The sequence below is a fragment of the Rhinoraja longicauda genome, chromosome 11 (assembly GCF_053455715.1).
Source record: "Rhinoraja longicauda isolate Sanriku21f chromosome 11, sRhiLon1.1, whole genome shotgun sequence".
Classification (NCBI taxonomy): Eukaryota; Metazoa; Chordata; class Chondrichthyes; order Rajiformes; family Arhynchobatidae; genus Rhinoraja; species Rhinoraja longicauda.
Genome location: NC_135963.1, coordinates 7,370,959 through 7,389,202, shown reverse-complemented (window position 1 = coordinate 7,389,202; position 18,244 = coordinate 7,370,959). Strand labels below are relative to the sequence as shown.

Sequence of the window (18,244 nt, the reverse complement as noted above, 5' to 3'; positions counted from 1 at the left end):
AAGGTAAAGCCAGTAAAGTCCGATCAAGGATAGCCCGAGGGTCCCCAAAGAGGTAGATAGTAGTTCAGCACTGCTCTCTGGTTGTGGTAGGATGATTCAGTCGCCTGATAACAGCTGGGAAGAAACTGACCCTGAATCTGGAGGTGTGCGTTTTCACACTTCTGTACCTCTTGCCTGATGGGAGAGGGGAGAAGAGGGAGTGGCCGGGGTGCGACTGGCCCTTGATTGTGCTGCTGGCCTTGCCGAGGCAGCGTGAGGTATAAATGGAGTCGATGGAAGGGAGGTTGGTTTGTGTGATGGTCTGGGCTGCGTCCAATATTCGCTGCAATGTCTTGCGGTCTTGGATGGAGCTGTTCCCAAACCAAGCTGTGATGCATCCCGATACAATGCTTTCTATGGGGCCATTATGGACTCACCCTTCCTAAGGTGGCGGCACAGTGGTGCAGCGGTAGCGTTGCTGCCTTACAGTGCCAGAGACCCGGGTTCCATCCTGACTATGGGTGCTGCCTGTACAGAATTTGTACTTTCTCCCCGTGACCTGCGTGGATTTTCTCCGGGTGCTCCAGGTTTGTAGGTTAATTGGCTTCGGTAAAATTAATTGTAAATCGTCCCTCGTGTGTAGGATAGTGCTAGTGTACGGGGTGCTCGCTGGTCGGCGCGGACCGAAGGGCCCGTTTCCGCACTGTATCTCTAAAGTAAACTAAACTAAACTACCGCAAGCATGAATTAGTTTTGCAATTAGAACACAGTTTGATTCTAAGTCACTAAAACGAAAGGAAACATTTTGCACGAGCCATTAAAAATGACATTTCAGAAAGGCACTCGATTATCAACATAATCGAGGACCACTTACCCTCTCTTGTCGGGCAGAAGATGCAAAAGCTTGAAAGTAAGTAACACCAGGTTCAAGAACAGCTTCTTCCCTGCTGTGTTACAGTCGTAGATAGACACACAACGCTGGAGTAACTCAGCGGGACAGGCAGCATGTCTGGATTAGGAGTGCCAACTATCTCACTCCCAAATACGGGACAAGGTGACGTCACCGCCCCGTGCCCCACGTGACCTCACCCAGCCAGCGGCCACGTGCTCCCGCTCCGCCGGGAGGCGGGTTGCTATACAACCTCCATTAGGTGGCGCCCGGGCCTCCACACCTACGGTGTCCGCGCCTACACTGTCCGCACCCACACAGTCCGGGCCTACAGCGTCCGGGCCCACAGCACCCCCCCGGGGCTAATATAGGACAAGGGCAGTCCCGTACGGGACAAACCAATTCAGCCCAAAATACGGGATGTCCCGGCTAATAGGGACAGTTGGCAACCCTAGTCTGGATGGAAGGAATGGGTGACGTTTCGGGTCGAGACCCTTCTTCAGACAGGTTTAGGGTGAGCGGGGGGAAAAGATGTAATAGGAACCTGAGGGGTAACTTTTTCACACAAAGGGTGGTGGGTGTATGGAGCGAGCTGCTGGGGGAGGTAGTTGAAGCAGGTACTATCGCAACATTTAAGAAACAGTTAGACAGGTACATGGATAGGATAGGTTTAGAGGGATATGGGGCAAATGCGGACAGTTGGGACATGTTGAGCGGTGTGGGCAAGTTGAGCCAAAGAGCTTGTATCCACGCTGTATCACTCTATGACTCTCTCTGAAAGACTCACAATGGAGGTTGGCTGACACACTCCAATGTTCTTTCTCACTTTGGAACAATGCCATCACTTTACAAAAGACATTTAGGGAGACCCGTGGATATCAGTGGCATGTTATATCCTTAATGCCACACAATAGAGTGTAACTAAAGTTACCTAAAACCCACTCTGCAGAAGGAACCTCTTGAGATTTGAAACTTGCCTTTTATCACAACAATGAAACAAAGCTGGAAGCTAACAAAAGACCCACTTTCTCTCTGGAAGAAAGTAAACACCCCCGAATAAAAGAGTAAACATTAATGATGGACCCAAAATGCTGGAGTAACTCAGCGGGACAGGCAGCAAGAGAGAGTTAGGGCCTGCCCCACTTAGGCGATTTTAAGGCGACTGCCGGCAACTAGGCTGTCGCCGACTGTTCGCCGGGGTGTCGCGAAGAAACCATAAAATACTAGTGTTTAACCTATTTATTTACCGTCAGGACATTTGACAGGTAGATTGGAGGCGACAGTTTGACGGTCAGGTAAGCGTGGGAATTTGCGCGATGTTTATGGCCATCAGCGATTAGATTTAAAGTGGGCTCCCAACCCAGATTATGCAACCCAGAAACCAGATATGCATCTCCCGTACATTTTCAAAGAATGCCCACACTCTGCACAAAATCCATTTAACCACGTTTAAAATTAAATTTCTTAATACTGCTATAAGTAAACAGGAAGTCAATCCAGTTTATGCCTTGTTACCGCAAAGCTTGGTTTTCAAGTAACCCGGGCAAGATGTTATATTTCAAAACTCTCAAGTCTCAACTCTCAGACTTGTCAGTGATTTTAGCGAAAATTAGGACGCCGGAGAAGCATTGATAAGCGTGGCAATTTTGCAATGTTTCCGAAGACGGTGTAATCTCGACCTGACTCGGCATTGTCGTGGTCATTGTCATAGGGTAAAAGGAAATTTCGCCTATCTGCTACGACCTTGACAGTCGCCGGCAGTCGCCTTAAAAATCGCCTAAGTGGGACAGGCCCTTTAGATTTAGCTCTGAGGGCTAAAGGAATCAAGGGATATGGGGAGAAAGCAGGAACGGGGTACTGATTTTTGATGATCAGACATGATCATATTGAATGGCGGTGCTGGCTCGAAGGGCCGAATGGACTACTCCTGCACCTATGTTTTTTTTGCTATCTCTGGAGAGAAAGAATGGGTGACGTTTCCCGCCCCCTCCCCTGATATCAGTCTGAAGAAGGGTCCCAATCCATAACGTCACCCATGCCTTCTCTCCTGAGATGCTGCCTGACCCGCTGAGTTACTCCAGCTTTTTGTGATACCTACAATAATCAATACATAGACACAAAATGCTGGAGTAACTCAGCGGGACAGGCGGCATCTCTGGATAGAAGGAATGGGTGTTTCGGGTCGAGATCCTTCTTTAGAGAACATGTGGAACTCTACTCGAAATATTAGGTTAAACCGACAGTTTTGTTTGGTGTAAGAGTCGAGGGTGTTTAATTGTCGAGAGATACAAAAAACTGGAGATGCTGGTTTACAAAAAAAAGACCCAAAGTGCCGGAGTAACTCAGCGGGTCACGCCTAGGTCACCGCCCCGCACCCAGCCAGCGGCCACATGCTCTCGCTCCACCAATGGCGACTGCCCGGGCAGGGAGGCTGGTTGCTATGCAACCTCCGTTAGGCGGCGCCTAGGCCTCTTTACCTACACTGTCCGATCCTACAGTGTCCGGACCTACACTGTCTGGACTTACACTGTCCGGACCTACACTGTCTGGATCTACACTGCCTGGACCTACACTGTCTGGACCCTACAGTGTCTGGACCCTACAGTGTCTGGACCTACAGTGTCTGGACCTACAGTGTCTGGACCTACAGTGCCTGGACCTACACTGCCTGGACCTACACTGTCTGGACCCTACAGTGTCTGGACCCTACACTGTCTGGACCTACAGTGTCTGGACCTACAGTGTCTGGACTTACACTGTCTGGACCTACACTGTCTGGACCTACACTGCCTGGACCTACACTGTCTGGACCTACACTGTCTGGACCTACACTGTCTGGACCTACACTGTCCGGACCTACACTGTCCGGACCTACACTGCCTGGACCTACACTGTCTGGACCCTACAGTGTCTGGACTTACACTGTCTGGACCTACAGTGTCCGGGCCTACAGTGTCCGGGCCTGCAGTCCGGGCCTACCGTGCCCCCCGGGCCTAATACGGGACAAGGGCGGTCCCGTGCGGGACAAACCAATTTAGCCCAAAATACGAGATGTCCCGGCTAATACGGGACAGTTGGCAACCCTAGTCACACCTGTCCCGCTGAGTTACTCCGGCATTTTGTGTCTACCTTCGGTGTAAAACACCATCTGCAGTTCCTACCCGTACCATAATCAATAACACATCAATTAATAATCGAGTGATTCGAGGTAACCAGACCAGAACAGCACAAAAGTGAAACAACAGTACACAGCAGATCGTCGCTGAACCCTGTCAGAAATGATACTACTTGTTGCTTAACTTGCACTTAGCTCCAAATTACCAAAACCACCTCTAATTTGTCTATGATCTCATGTTGCTCCCAGGCTCGGAGCTTTTACAGGTCATGAAGGGTTTGCTCGACTTTCTTTCACTGTCAAGTATTTCGAGAAAGCATAATTACATTCCTTCCGCGGAGAACTGTAGCTTGCTGGCAGAGTGTTTGGCCTCCCAATAGTTGCTCAACCTACCCGCCCGTAAAGACAGTAGTATATTTTAAAAGAATTACAGCCGAACCTTTACTCATGTAAATGCGTACGTACGCGCCACTCCTTTGAAAGGCCGGTGTTTATTTAATGCTGCCTGACATTCTGAATGTTGGTCTTCATAAAACTGCTCTCGTAACCTGTGACACATTTTGGCACGCTGTCAAGCTATTTTGTAAAATGACTTTTTATTTCGTGCATCCATACACTATTCTCAAATTACATATTTGAGAATGAGCTTATCTCGGGGCTATGTTACAAATTAACTTTTGGAGAGCTTTATCCTGCAACTTCTATTCACCAAACCCCCTGAACTCCTGTGAAGGATAGGTCCTCTTCAAAAAGGATATTTGAGTGAAGGAATAAAAGAACTTAAATTACATAAATCCATATGTTCCGGGAGCAGAATTAGGCCATTCGGCCCTACTCCGCCATTCGATCACGGCTGATCAATCTTTCCCTCTCAGCCCCATTCTCCTGCCTTCTCCCCCATAACCCCCGACATCCTTGGTAGAGCAGGAACTGCAGACGCTGGTTTACACCCAAAGATAGACACAAAATGCTGGGGTAACTCAGCGGGACAGGCAGCATCTCTGGAGAGGAGGAATGGGTGACGCTAAAGAAGGGTCTCCCCCCGAAATATCACCCATTCCTTCTCTTCGGAGACGGTGCCTGTCCCGCTGAGTTACTCCAGCATTTTGTGTCTACCCTCTGTAGAGCGCTGCTTAATATCTCATCCAGAAGATGGTTCCTCCAATGTTTTTTAAATGCATGCGATATCTGTCTTGATGTCGGAAAGTTGAAGGCACTAGTTGGTGACTTCAGGAAACGAGGTTGGACACAAAATGCTGGAGTAATTCAGCGGGTCGGGCAGCATCTCTGGAGAGAAGGAACGGGCGACGTTTCGGGTCGAGGCCCTTCTTCGGAGGTGGTGTACATGTCCCATTCAGCACCGATGGTGCCAAAGTGGAGATGACCAAGGGCTTCAGGTCCCTGGGTGTGAATATCACCAACAATTGTCACTGGACCAATCTTTAGACTGTAGACGTTAGACTTTAGACTCTCCCCGTACACCACCATTAGCCGACACATTAGGGACAATTTACAACTTGCAGAAGCCAATTAACGTACAAACCTGTACGTCTTTGGAGTGTGGGAGAAAACCGGAGCACCCGGAGACAGCCCACATGGTCACGGGGAGAACGTACAAACTCCGTACAGACAGCACCCGTGGTCAGGATCGAACCCGGGTCTCTGGCTCTGTAAGGCAGCAACCCTACCGCTGCGCCACCGTGCCGCCTGAGCAACTTGGGGCAAGGGGGGCAATGTTACTAAGATCACAGGAGGTTCACGAGGCCTTAATAATATTGAGGCACTCTACCTAGAAAGTTCACAATAAAGTTAACATGGGTAACCAGTAGGTTAGTGGCTGGATTTATTCACAAAATGCTGGAGTAACTCAGCAGGTCAGGCAGCATCTCGGGAGAGAAGCAATGGGTGACGTTTCGGGTCGAGACCCTTCTCCCGAGATGCTGCCTGACCTGCTGAGTTACTCCAGCATTTTGTGAATAAATCGATTTGTACCAGCATCTGCAGTTATTTTCTTATACTACAGGTTAGTGGCTGGAGATAGACACAAAATGCTGGAGTAACTCAGCGGGACAGGTAGCATCTCTGGAGAGTAGGAATGGGTGATGTTTCTTCAGAAGAAGGACTTGACCCGAAAAGTCACACATTCCTTCTCTTCAGAGATGCTACCTGTCCCGCTGAGTTACTCCAGCATTTTATGTCTATCTTCAGTGTAAGCCAGCATCTGCAGTTCCCTCTTAGACACAAGCCAGTGGCTGGCAGTCGCTGGGAGAGGAACAACTCCTCATAAGAGAGGCTGGTGGCATGGTCAGGCATTTCTCGGGAGTACAGGTGCTGTACTGAGTGTGGGACAAAAGCCATTGTTTGACGGCCAATCCCATCACATTAACGCACCTTATCACCGGCCTCCAAACCTCATGTATCTTATCAGAGGTTCCGGATTTACGAATGCAGTGACCTGCCATAACTCTTAAAACACTTCCACATTATTGCCAGGGCAAAGAAAATAGTTGAGGTCTTAATGTGAAAATGTGCGGTCCATGTGTATGATTTGATTCAATGTTAATAGAAACGGAGCTATCGTTTAGATATACTAGACGTTTTTAAAACCTTTTATTCAGTACTTTTTAGAGGTAGAGGGCAGTAACAGGCCCTTCATCCCACCGAGTCCGCGCCAACTAGCGGTCAGCCCACTGCACACTGGGGGGCAATTTACAACTTACCGAAGCCAATTAACCTACCAACCTGCACATCTTTCGGATGTGGGAGGGAACCCGGAGAAAACCCACACGGTCACGGGGAGAACGTACAAACTCCGCACGGACAAGCACCCTTAGTCAGGAACGAACCCGGGCCTCTGGCGCTGTAAGGCAGCAACTCGACCGCTGCGCCACCGTGCTGCCCACATCTTTACCGCTCGATCTACCTGTGTCACCGCAAGTAATCCCTGTATCCCTCAGGAAGACACAACATGCTGGAGTATCTCAGCGGGTCAGGCAGCATCTTTGGAGAGAAGGAATGGTTGAATGCCTCAGAAGGCAGTGGAGGCCAATTCTCTGAATGCATTCAAAAGAGAGCGGGATTGAGCTCTTAAGGATAGCGGAGTCAGGGGGTATGGGGGAGAAGGCAGGAACGGGGTACTGATTGAGAATGATCAGCCATGATCACATTGAATGGCGGTGCTGGCTCGAAGGGCCGAATGGCCTCCTACTGCACCTATTGTCTATTGTCTATTGTTGTTTCAGGTCAAGACTGAAGAAGGGTCTCGATCCAAAACGCCACCCTTTCCCTCTCTCCCGAGATGCTGCCTGACCCGCTGAGTTACTCCAGCATTTTGTGTCTGCCTTCGATTTAAACCAGCATCTGCAGTCTTTTTTTTCCCTTCACCTGCATCCCTCGGTGTCCAAAATGGAGCTTGATGATGTTAGCTGCGGTTTTGTCATCTGTGGTGCTCGAGTATGTGTATAAATAACACGAAAAGGTATTCAGCCTCGACTTGCACTAACTACCTCCTGCTGACAAAGGTTCGGGAGACAAACACCCAGAAGTGAAATGAATCTCCCCGTGAGTGACAAACCCACTTCGCAGGAACGTGTCATCGTGAACGATTGGGTTTTTAATAAAAGTGTAATTAAGAGAAGTCAGGAATAAATGAGTGAGAGTGGCGAGTGTGCCTGGGACGCTGGCTTGGCTTGGGCGCACTGTTCAAAGGCTGGCATGTCAGTCCCGAGCAGCAGAGCGAGCCGTAGCAGAAATGGCCAGGTAATGAAGATAGATGCGTTCAGTTATCAGCGGGCCATTACACGGGGGCTCGCTAATACATTACAGAATCACAGATAGCTTGACGGGCACTTTCCACACAGAAACTAATTCATGGGCAGCAAGCAGCCTGTGATGCGCGATGAGCATTTGGAATGAATTTAGGGCACTAATTAACTGATGTTGAAACATCAGGAGGAATCGGCACTTTTAGTCTTTGCTGGAGGAAGCGCAAAGGAAGGGGAGGGGGGGGGTTTCTCTCTGAAAGGGAGTTCTTGTGCACAGACCTAGGTGGACGGGCAAATCAGTGTTCCCTGGTCCAAATACAAAGGGAAACGCGGCTAATCTCCACACCATGCCAATTCTGGAGCGATAAGGAATGGAACTAAATACTAACAATGCGAATCGAGCAAGCTTTGAAACAGCCAGCATTTTATTCCAGATTGAACTATTCTAGAGTTGTAGGTCAGTGGAGGCGTGCAGCACAGAAGCAGGCCATTAGGCCCACCATGTCCCGATATTAATCCAATTTACCAACACTTACTTCACTTGCCCATTCAAGTGTTCGTGCCGATGCTGTTTAAATGGTGTAAGAGTAACATCTTGGACCATCGTGGACCTTGGACCACATCTTGGACCACATCTTGGACCCCCTCCATGACACACGCTGGTCAACCTGAGGAGCACCTTCAGCAACAGACTGGTCCCACCAAGATGCAGCACAGAATGCCACAGGAGATCCTTCTTCCCTGTGGCTACCAACCTGTACAACTCCTCCCCCTTCTGTCGTAGGGTAGACTGACTCCCATTCCCCCTCCCCTCCCCTCTCCATCCCCCAATCTTTGCACATCCCCAATCCTGGACTTTCCACTCGTTACATTAATTTCATCTTTCGTGTAACTTGTTGTGTTTTATGACTGTTGGCAGACCAATCTCCCTCCTGGGATCAATAAAGTTCTATCGTATCATATCGTACCTTAATAGACAATAGACAATAGGTGCAGGAGTAGGCCATTCGGCCCTTCGAGCCAGCACCGCCATTCAATGTGATCGTGGCTGATCATTCACAATCAGTACCCCGTTCCTGCCTTCTCCCCATACCCCCTGACTCCGCTATCCGTAAGAGCTCTATCTAGCTCTCTCTTGAATGCATTCAGAGAATTGGCCTCCACTGCCTTCTGAGGCAGTGAATTCGACAGATTCACAACTCTCTGACTGAAAAAGTTTTTCCTCATCTCCGTTCTAAATGGCCGACCCCTTATTCTTAAACTTATTCCGACCCCTGGCTCCTTGTTCTGGACTCCCCCAACATTGGGAACATGTTTCCTGCCTCTAACGTGTCCAGCCCCTTAATAATCATTTACGTTTCGATAAGATCCCCTCTCATCCTTCTAAATTCCAGTGTATACAAGCCTAGTCGCTCCAGTCTTTCAAGATATGACAACGTACCTTCCACCATCGCTCACTGTGGCTGTGAGTTCTTATTGAATGCATAGTCATAGAATTGTGTAGTCATACATCACGGAAACAGGCACTTCGTCCCAGCTTTCCCATGCGACCAAGGCGCCCCATCTACACTAGTCCCACCTGCCCGCGTTTGACCCATGTCCCTCCAAACCTGTCCTGTCCATGTGCCTGTCCAAATATCTTTTAGATGTCGTTATAGTTTCTGCCTCAACTACCTCCTCCGGTAGCTCATTCCATACAGTGTATCCACCACCTTCTAAGTGGAAAATGTACCCCGAGTAAATCCAGCCCCTCTCAGCCCAAACCTGGGTGCTCTGCTTCTTGGTTTCCCAACACTGGGTAAAAGACTCTGTGCATTCACGATTTTCCACCCTCCTGCTGTCTCCCCGTGGTAGAGTTGCTGCCTTACAGCGAATGCAGCGCCGGAGACTCAGGTTCGATCCTGACTATGGGCGCCGTCTGTACGGAGTTTGTACGTTCTCCCCGTGACCTGCGTGGGTTTTCTCCGAGATCTTCGGTTTCCTCCCACACTCCAAAGACGTACAGGTATGTAGGTTAGTTGACTGGGTAATATGTAAAAATTGTCCCTAGTGTGTGTAGGATAGTGTTAATGTGCGGGGATCGCTGGGCGGCGCGGACTCGGTGGGCCGAAGGGCCTGTTTCCGTGCTGTATCTCTAAATCTAAATCTAAAAAAAAAACTCCCTTATTTAGAGGGGATATTTAGTTTTATAGTTTTCGATACAGCGCAGAAACAGGCCCTTCGGCCCACCGAGTCCGCACCGCACCAAGCCAAGTAACCTACATGCCTGTATGTCTTTGGAGTGTGGGATGAAACCGGAGCACCCGGAGAAAACCCACGCAGGTCACGGGGAGAACGTACAAACTCCGTACAGACAGCGCCCGTAGTCGGGATGGAACCCGCGTCCCAGGCGCTGCAAGTGCTGTAAGGCAGCAACACTACCGCTGCGCCACCGTGCCGCCCGCATAGGCACGGTCCTATTACACCCAGAGAGGATTAAGTATCTGGAACGATTAGCCTGAGAGAGTGGTAGAGGTGGGGTCACTGAGAGCATGTGAGGAGCGTTTGGCTGTGCATTTAAATTGCTCCGGCAGTCCAAGTGTGTAGGACTGAACTGCAGATGCTGGCCTACACCGACGATAGACACAAAATGCTAGAGTAACTCAGCGGGACAGGCAGCATCTCCGGAGAGAAGAAATGGGTGACGTTTCAGGACAAGACCCTTCCTCAGACTCAGTCAGAAGTTTGAAGAAGGGTCCCATCCTGAAACGTCACCAATCTGAGACTGTGAACAATTTCACTGTGTACGAAGGAACTGCAGATGCTGGTATACACCGGCGATAGGCACAAAATGTTGGAGTAACTCAGCGGGGCAGTCTGCGTCATGGGTGACGTTTCGGATCGAGACCCTTCTTCAGACTGAGAGTCAGGGGAGAGGGAGACGCAGAGGTAAGGACGTGTAAGGTGTGAGAACGAGACATCAAAGGGGATGACGGATCAAGGAAAAAGTGGAATAGATCATTGTTAGCTCCGAGAAGGTGACAACGAAGCATACAGAGATAAAAACGTAATCGGGGGACAGTCAGACTGGGCGGAAAACCAGGAAGGCGGAAGGATGTCGAGCAAGGGAAGGCAAGGGTTACATGAAGACTGACACAAAATGCTGGAGTAACTCAGCGGGACAGGCTGCATCTCTGGAGAGAAGGATTGGGTGACGTTTCGGGTCGAGACCCTTCTTCAGACTGTTTTTTTAAATTTGAAGTCAATATTCATGTCGCAGTGACCAAGTGCCTGGAGATGGGATTGTATGGGAAGTGTACCCACTGGTCAGTGTGGATGAGTTGGGCCGAATGGCCTCAAAAATCATCAACAAACTCCAACACATCCAGAACTCCGCTGCCCGTCTACTCACCCACTCCCCGATCCGTGACCATATCACCCCCGTCCTTTACAAGCTCCACTGGCTCCCCATCCCCCAGAGAATCCAGTACAAAATCCTCCTCATGACCTACAAAGCCCTCCATAACCTGGCCCCATCCTACCTGACTGACCTCCTCCACAGACACACTCCAACCCGTAACCTCCGCTCTGCTGCTGCAAACCTCCTGTCCCCCCCCCCCATCCGGACCAAACTCAGATCCTGGGGGGACAGGGCTTTCTCCATCGCTGCTCCCACCCTCTGGAACTCACTACCCCAAACCATCAGAGACTCCTCCTCACTCACCACATTCAAAACATCACTGAAGTCTCACCTGTTCAGCACTGCCTTCAATCACTGACCGTTACCTCACCTTCTTTTTCCTTTTCTCTTCGGTTACTTATTTATCTATTTATTTTATTTTCTATGTTTTAGTAAACCCTGTAAAGCGTCTTTGAGTGTTTAGAAGAGCGCTATATAAATGTAATGCATTATTATTATTATTATCACAATTTTCTATGACTATGACTATGTCTCTGTGACCCCTCTAACCTCCCTGCCCAGTGATCGCGCTCACCTAACATTACGGCGGTCAATGTCATGTTTCAACACAACACTGGTATTCGTGGTGATACTTGGTGGTCGACCTTCGAACTTCTGCCTCCGATTCGTTGCTACAGGTGGCTGTGGACGTCAAGTCAATGGGTAACTTTAAGGTGGAGATTGACAAATTCTTGATCAGTAAAGGTGTTGTAGGGAGAAGGCAGTAGAGCAGTAGAATGGAGTCCAACAAATAATGAAAGGCCGAGATGGAGCGGGCACGGAAGGGAGAGTCTAGAACCAGAGGGCACAGCCTCAGAATTGAAGGATGTACCTTTAGTATGGGGATGAGGAGGAATTTCTTTAGCCAAAGGGTGGTGAATCTATGGAATTCTTTGGAGGCCAAGTCATGGGGTGTTTTTAAAGTGGAGATTGACAAGTTCTTGATTGGGATGGGCATCAAAGGTTACAGGGAGAAGCCAGGAGAATGGGGATGAGAGGGAATGATAGATCAGCCACGATTGAATGGTGCAATAGACTTGATGGGCTAAATGGTCTAATTCTACTTCTATTTCTTATTATCTTATGGTCTTCATTGTTCATAAGTGATAGGAGCAGAATTAGGCCATTCGGCCCATCAAGTGTACTCCACAATTCAATCATGGCTGATCCATCTCTCCCTCCTAACCTCATTCTCCTGCCTTCTCCCCATAACCCCCGACACCCGTACTAATCAAGTATCTGTCTATCTCTGCCTTAAAAATATCCATTGACTTGGCCTCCACAGCCTACTGTGGCAATGAATTCCACAGATTTCACCGCCCTCTGACTAAAGAAATTCCTCCACATCTCCTTCCTAAAGGAACGTCCTTTAATTGTGAGGCTGTGGCCTCTAGTCCTAGACTCTCCCACTAGTGGAAACATCCTCTCCACATCCACTCTATCCAGGCCTTTCACTGTTCGGTACGTTTCAATGAGGTCCCCCCACCCCTCATTCGTCTAAACTCCAGCGAGTACAGGCCCAGTGCCGTCAAACGCTCATTCAAAATATGTTAACCCACTCATTCCTGGGATCGTTCTTGTACACCTCCTCTAAACCCTCGCCCAGGGCAGTCTTACGCGGTGAAAATGACAGCGACTCAAGGCACTTGACTCTTGATCCCTTTTACGTACATGAATGTAAGAAGTTGTAATGACGACGAGACGTTTAACTTCATATAAAGTCCTTTATCAGCCATAAGCATTGGAGACTGCAGAGAAACAGTCCCACGATCTCAACCATCTAATATCTTATCAATAAAGCTACGACCACACATGTGCAAGACACATTCCATTTACGAAAGGAGGGAGAGAGAAAACGGGAAATTATAGACCAGTTAGTCTGACATCAGTGGTGGGGAAGATGCTGGAGTCAATTATAAAAGACGAAATTGCGGAGCATTTGGATAGCAGTAACAGGATCGTTCCGAGTCAGCATGGATTTACGAAGGGGAAATCATGCTTGACTAATCTGGAATTCTTTGAGGATGTAACTAGGAAAATTGACAGGGGAGAGCCGGTGGATGTGGTGTACTTCGACTTTCAGAAAGCCTTTGACAAGGTTCCACATAGGAGATTAGTGGGCAAAATTAGAGCACATGGTATTGGGGGTAGGGTACTGACGTGGATAGAAAATTGGTTGACAGACAGAAAGCAAAGAGTGGGGATAAATGGGTCCCTTTCAGAATGGCAGGCAGTGACTAGTGGGGTACCGCAAGGCTCGGTGCTGGGACCGCAGCTATTTACAATATACATTAATGACTTGGATGAAGGGATTAAAAGTGCCATTAGCAAATTTGCAGATGATACAAAGCTGGGTGGTAGTGTGAACTGTGAGGAAGATGCTATGAGGTTGCAGGGTGACTTGGACAGGTTGTGTGAGTGGGCAGATGCATGGCAGATGCAGTTTAATGTGGATAAGTGTGAGGTTATGGCCTCGTCCTGCACCTATTGTCTATTGTCTATTGAAGACCCGGCCTGGATCAGAAATATAGTGACTGGTCTACAATGAACACCGCTAATCTCAATGTCGTTGTCAGTGCTTCCACCCTGTCCTACTTTCTCTCCCAGTGAAGTCCAAATGCATCACTTGAACCGCCATGAATCTCAGGTGGTTACTCTTGACGTTATGTACCCTGAAAGTATTGCGATTTATTGCACCAGTTTGATGTTGAAATTGTCACGACGTACAGGGCCATCATTGGTGTTTATCAAACTCCCGTCGAGCTCGTTGCTACGTTTATGTATGCGGATTTTAATTCTCCCATAAAAATTTTACCCAAAAGAATGGATTTTTAAAAAAATACTTAATTTTTTATAAAAGCATGTATATTTCAGTTTCTCCAATAAATCATAAACATATGCTCCAATCTTTATTCAGTGCTCTGTAAATCATTTAAAATCTTAATTAAAAATTGCACGTTCTCATTCCTGGCTTGTTATTCATGGGATTTCTTGGCCCTCCCAGCTACAGTTTTGAGCACAGAAGCACGCTAGGCTTGTTGCAATTATCGGTGGCTCGGTGAGACCGTGCCAGAGTATTGTCTCCAGTTTGGTTTCCTTATCTAGAACATGGAACATAGAAAAGTACCCTGGTCGTCCTGCCAGTTCCACTGTTTACATCCTTGTATCCCTCTCGTTAGCACATCTACCCCAGCCAACAATGGGGCCACTATGAACTCCACCCCTCCTGAGGTGGCGGCACGGTGGTGCAGCAATAGAGCTGCTGCCTCACAGCGCCAGAGACCCGAGTTCGATCCTGACTACGGGTGCTGTCTGCCCGGAGTTTGCACATTCTCCCTGTGACCTCGTGGGTTTTCTCCGGGTGCTCTGGTTTCCTCCCACACTCCAAAGACGTACAGGTTTGTGGGTTAATTGGCCTGGTAAGTTGTAAAATTGTCCCTAGTGTGCGTAGGATAGTGTTAGTGTATGGGGTGATCGCTGGTCAGTACAGACTCGTGGGCCGAAGGGCCTGTTTCCGCAATGTATCTCTAAAGTCTATAAAAATAATAATAATAATAATAAACATTTATTTTATATAGAGCTTTTCCAAGTGCTCAAAGACGCTTTACAAAAACAGTCATGACATAAAAACAAACAGACGAACTGTCCTGACGGAGATCTAAAGATCATCTGCTGCTGGCCTTGATTTAGACAATAGACAATAGGTGCAGGAGGAGGCCATTCGGCCCTTCGAGCCTGCAGCGCCGTTCAATGTGATCATCGCTGATCATTCTCAATCAGTACCCCGTTCCTGCCTTCTCCCCATACCCCCTGACTCCGCTATCCTTAAGAGCTCTATCTAGCTCTCTCTTGAATGCATTCAGAGAATTGGCCTCCACTGCCTTCTGAGGCAGCGAATTCCACAGATTTACAACGCTCTGACTGAAAAAGTTTTTCCTCATCTCAGTTCTAAATGGCCTACCCCTTATTCTTAAACTGTGGCCCCTTGCTGTGGACTCCCCCAACATTGGGAACATGTTTCCTGCCTCTAACGTGTCCAACCTCTTAATAATCTTATACCATCCGATAAGATCCCCTTGTTCTGACCTTTTCTCACCTCCAGTTTCCACCCACCCTCCCCCCACTCCCTACCTTTATCTTTCAGTCTGAAGAAGGGTCTGAGCCAAAACGTCACCTATTCCTTTTCTCCAGAGATGCTGCCTGACCCGTTGAGTTACCTCAGCTTTTTGTGTCTACCTTCTACAGAAAACTACAGCACAGGGATCAGGCAACTCGGCCAACTGAACATGATACCGAGATAAATTAATCTCATCTTCCTGCACGTGATCTATATCACCCCATTCTCAGCATATCCATGTGCCTATCCAAAAGCCTCATAAATGCCACAATGGTATCGCCCTCCGCCCATCACCCGTAGCTAAGAAAGGCTATACCTGCTGTAAAGAAAGTTCGTCAGATGGTAGGACTGTTGTATGAGGAGAGATGTTGATCGGACCTGCATTCCCTAGATTTTTGGGAAAATTAGTTCTTCGTTTAGTTTACAGATACAGCGTGGAAATAGGCCCTTCGGCCCACTGAGTCTGCGCCGACCAGCTATCCCCGCGCACTAATACTATCCTACTCTCACTAGGGATAATTTGCAATTTGTACCAGGCCAATTAACCTACAAACCTGTACGTATTTTGGGTGTGGGAGGAAACCGGAGCACTGGGAGAAAACCCACGTGTCCAAGGGGATAACGTACAAACTCAGTACAGACGGCACCCGTAGTCAGGATCGAACCCGGGGCTCTGGCACAGTAAGGCAGCAACTCTACCGCTACGCCACCATGATGATACACGCCCTGATGATCCATGATGATAAAATGAGGCAAGGCTAGGACTTTATTCCTTGGAGTGCAAGAGGACGAGGGGTGACCTTATCAAGGTGTATAAGATCATGTGAGGAATAAATAAAGTAGAGAGGAATTGATAGGGTAAATGCACAGTATCTTTGACCCAGAGTAGGGGAATCAAGAACCAGAGGAGATAAAATTTGGAAGAAAGCCGAGCTGATCAAGTGGAAAAAAAAGTAAAAGCTGGACAGAAAAACTGGGCAAAAACAAAATTCTCTCTTTAAATAATTTTTGGAATTAAATTTAGACCATATTGAGAAAATGAACTTCACTATGCGTTGTTTAATACATTGCTGCGGGCATTTAAAAAATCATATTGGAATATTTAGAAAAAGGTTTTCTGGTGTTTACTGTTCTATATATTGCAAACCGGAAGACAACAAAGATAATTCCATTGTAAAATGTGGATAAATATACAAGGTCGTCTGCAGAAGTAGATTTAAAGATTCTGCTCGGGATGTGCATGCTTTTGAATATAAATGCATTTTATAATAAAGACCATCCTCGCTAGTTTAACACTATAAGTTGCATGTTTAATAGTTACCCTATTTTCTCATAAGATAGCATTTGGATAGATTTACAGCCGGCAGAGTTGTTGAGTAAACCAATATGTACTTACAGCTATAATTTTATTTGAACTTTGCAAAATGAATTGCAGTAATAATTACACGTCATCGGACGTGAGTTATTGCCTTGCCGTTCCTCGGCCTAGTTTTTTTTCTCTTCTTCTGGCTGTAGGCTATTTGCGTGCAATGCATCCAACACATTTGACCACCATTTCTTGAAGAATTTCTCTCCAATTAAGGGGTTGGACACGTCAGAGGCAGGAAACATGTTCCCAATGTTGGGGGAGTCCAGAATAAGGGGCCACAGTTTAAGAATAAGGGGTAGGCCATTTGGAACTGAGATGAGGAAAAACCTTTTCAGTCAGAGAGTTGTGAATCTGTGGAATTCTCTGCCTCAGAAGGCAGTGGAGGCCAATTCTCTGAAATGCATTCAGGACAGAGCTAGATAGAGCTCTTAAGGATAGCGGAGTCAGGGGGTATGGGGAGAAGGCGGGAACGGGGTACTGATTGAGAATGATCAGCCATGATCACATTGAATGGCGGTGCTGGCTCGAAGGGCCGAATGGCCTCCTCCTGCACCTATTGTTTATTGTCTATTGTCTATTGTCTAAACACAAAGTGATGGAGTTACTCGGCAGGTCAGGCAGCCTCTGCGGAGGGAAATGACGGGCCGTGATTCGGGTCAGGACCTTTCCTCAGACTGATTGTGGTGGGGGGTGGACAGGTGATGGGGGGGGGGGGAGAAAGGAGAAAAAGCAAAGTGGGGGCAGGGAAAAGCCTGGCAAGTGATCGGTGAATACAAATGAGGGGAGGGTTTCTTTGGCAGACGGCTGGACAAAGGCCAGAGGTGAAAAGGATACGAAAGGGTGTCAGATAAGGAGGGAGGAGGAATAAAACGTGAAGCCGGAGGGGCGGGAATTCTCCAGAGTTTAAAGGATGAGAAAAGATCTCATTCAAAACGTCACCTAAAAATTTCAGATCTGTTCTCATAGAATGGGCACATTAAGGCAACATTGGAAGGATAGGATTTGGCCACCATTTCTTGAAGAATTTCTCTGCAATTAAGGGGTTGGACACGTTAGAGGCAGGAAACATGTTCCCAATGTTGGGGGAGTCCAGAACAAGGGGCCACAGTTTAAGAATAAGGGGTAGGCCATTTAGAACTGAGATGAGGAAAAACTTTTTCAGTCAGAGAGTTGTGAATCTGTGGAATTCTCTGCCTCAGAAGGCAGTGGAGGCCAATTCTCCGATTGCATTCGAGAGAGAGCTAGAAAGAGCTCTTAAGGATAGCGGAGTCAGGGGGTATGGGGAGAAGGCAGGAACGGGGTACTGATTGAGAATGATCAGCCATGATCACATTGAATGGCGGTGCTGGCTCGAAGGGCTGAATTGGCTTCCTCCTGCACCTATTGTCTATTGTCTATTGGATTTACTCTCACCGTTTGTCCCGGCAATGGGTCTCGGACTATCATAGGGCGCAGAGGTAGAGCTGCTGCCTCACAGCGCCAGAGACCCGTGTCCGATCCTGACTACTGGCTGCTGTCCGTACGGAATTTGTACGTTCCCCCTATAATTGATCAGCCATGTTTGAATGCTGG

At 48.0% G+C, this 18,244-nt stretch overlaps 1 protein-coding gene across 1 annotated transcript in view; it reads left to right on the top strand.

Annotated features, from left to right (window-relative positions):
- The window catches only part of LOC144598025 (uncharacterized), a 222,304-nt gene that overhangs the window by 169,566 nt on the left and 34,494 nt on the right, over window positions 1-18,244 (top strand). The window lies entirely within an intron of this gene.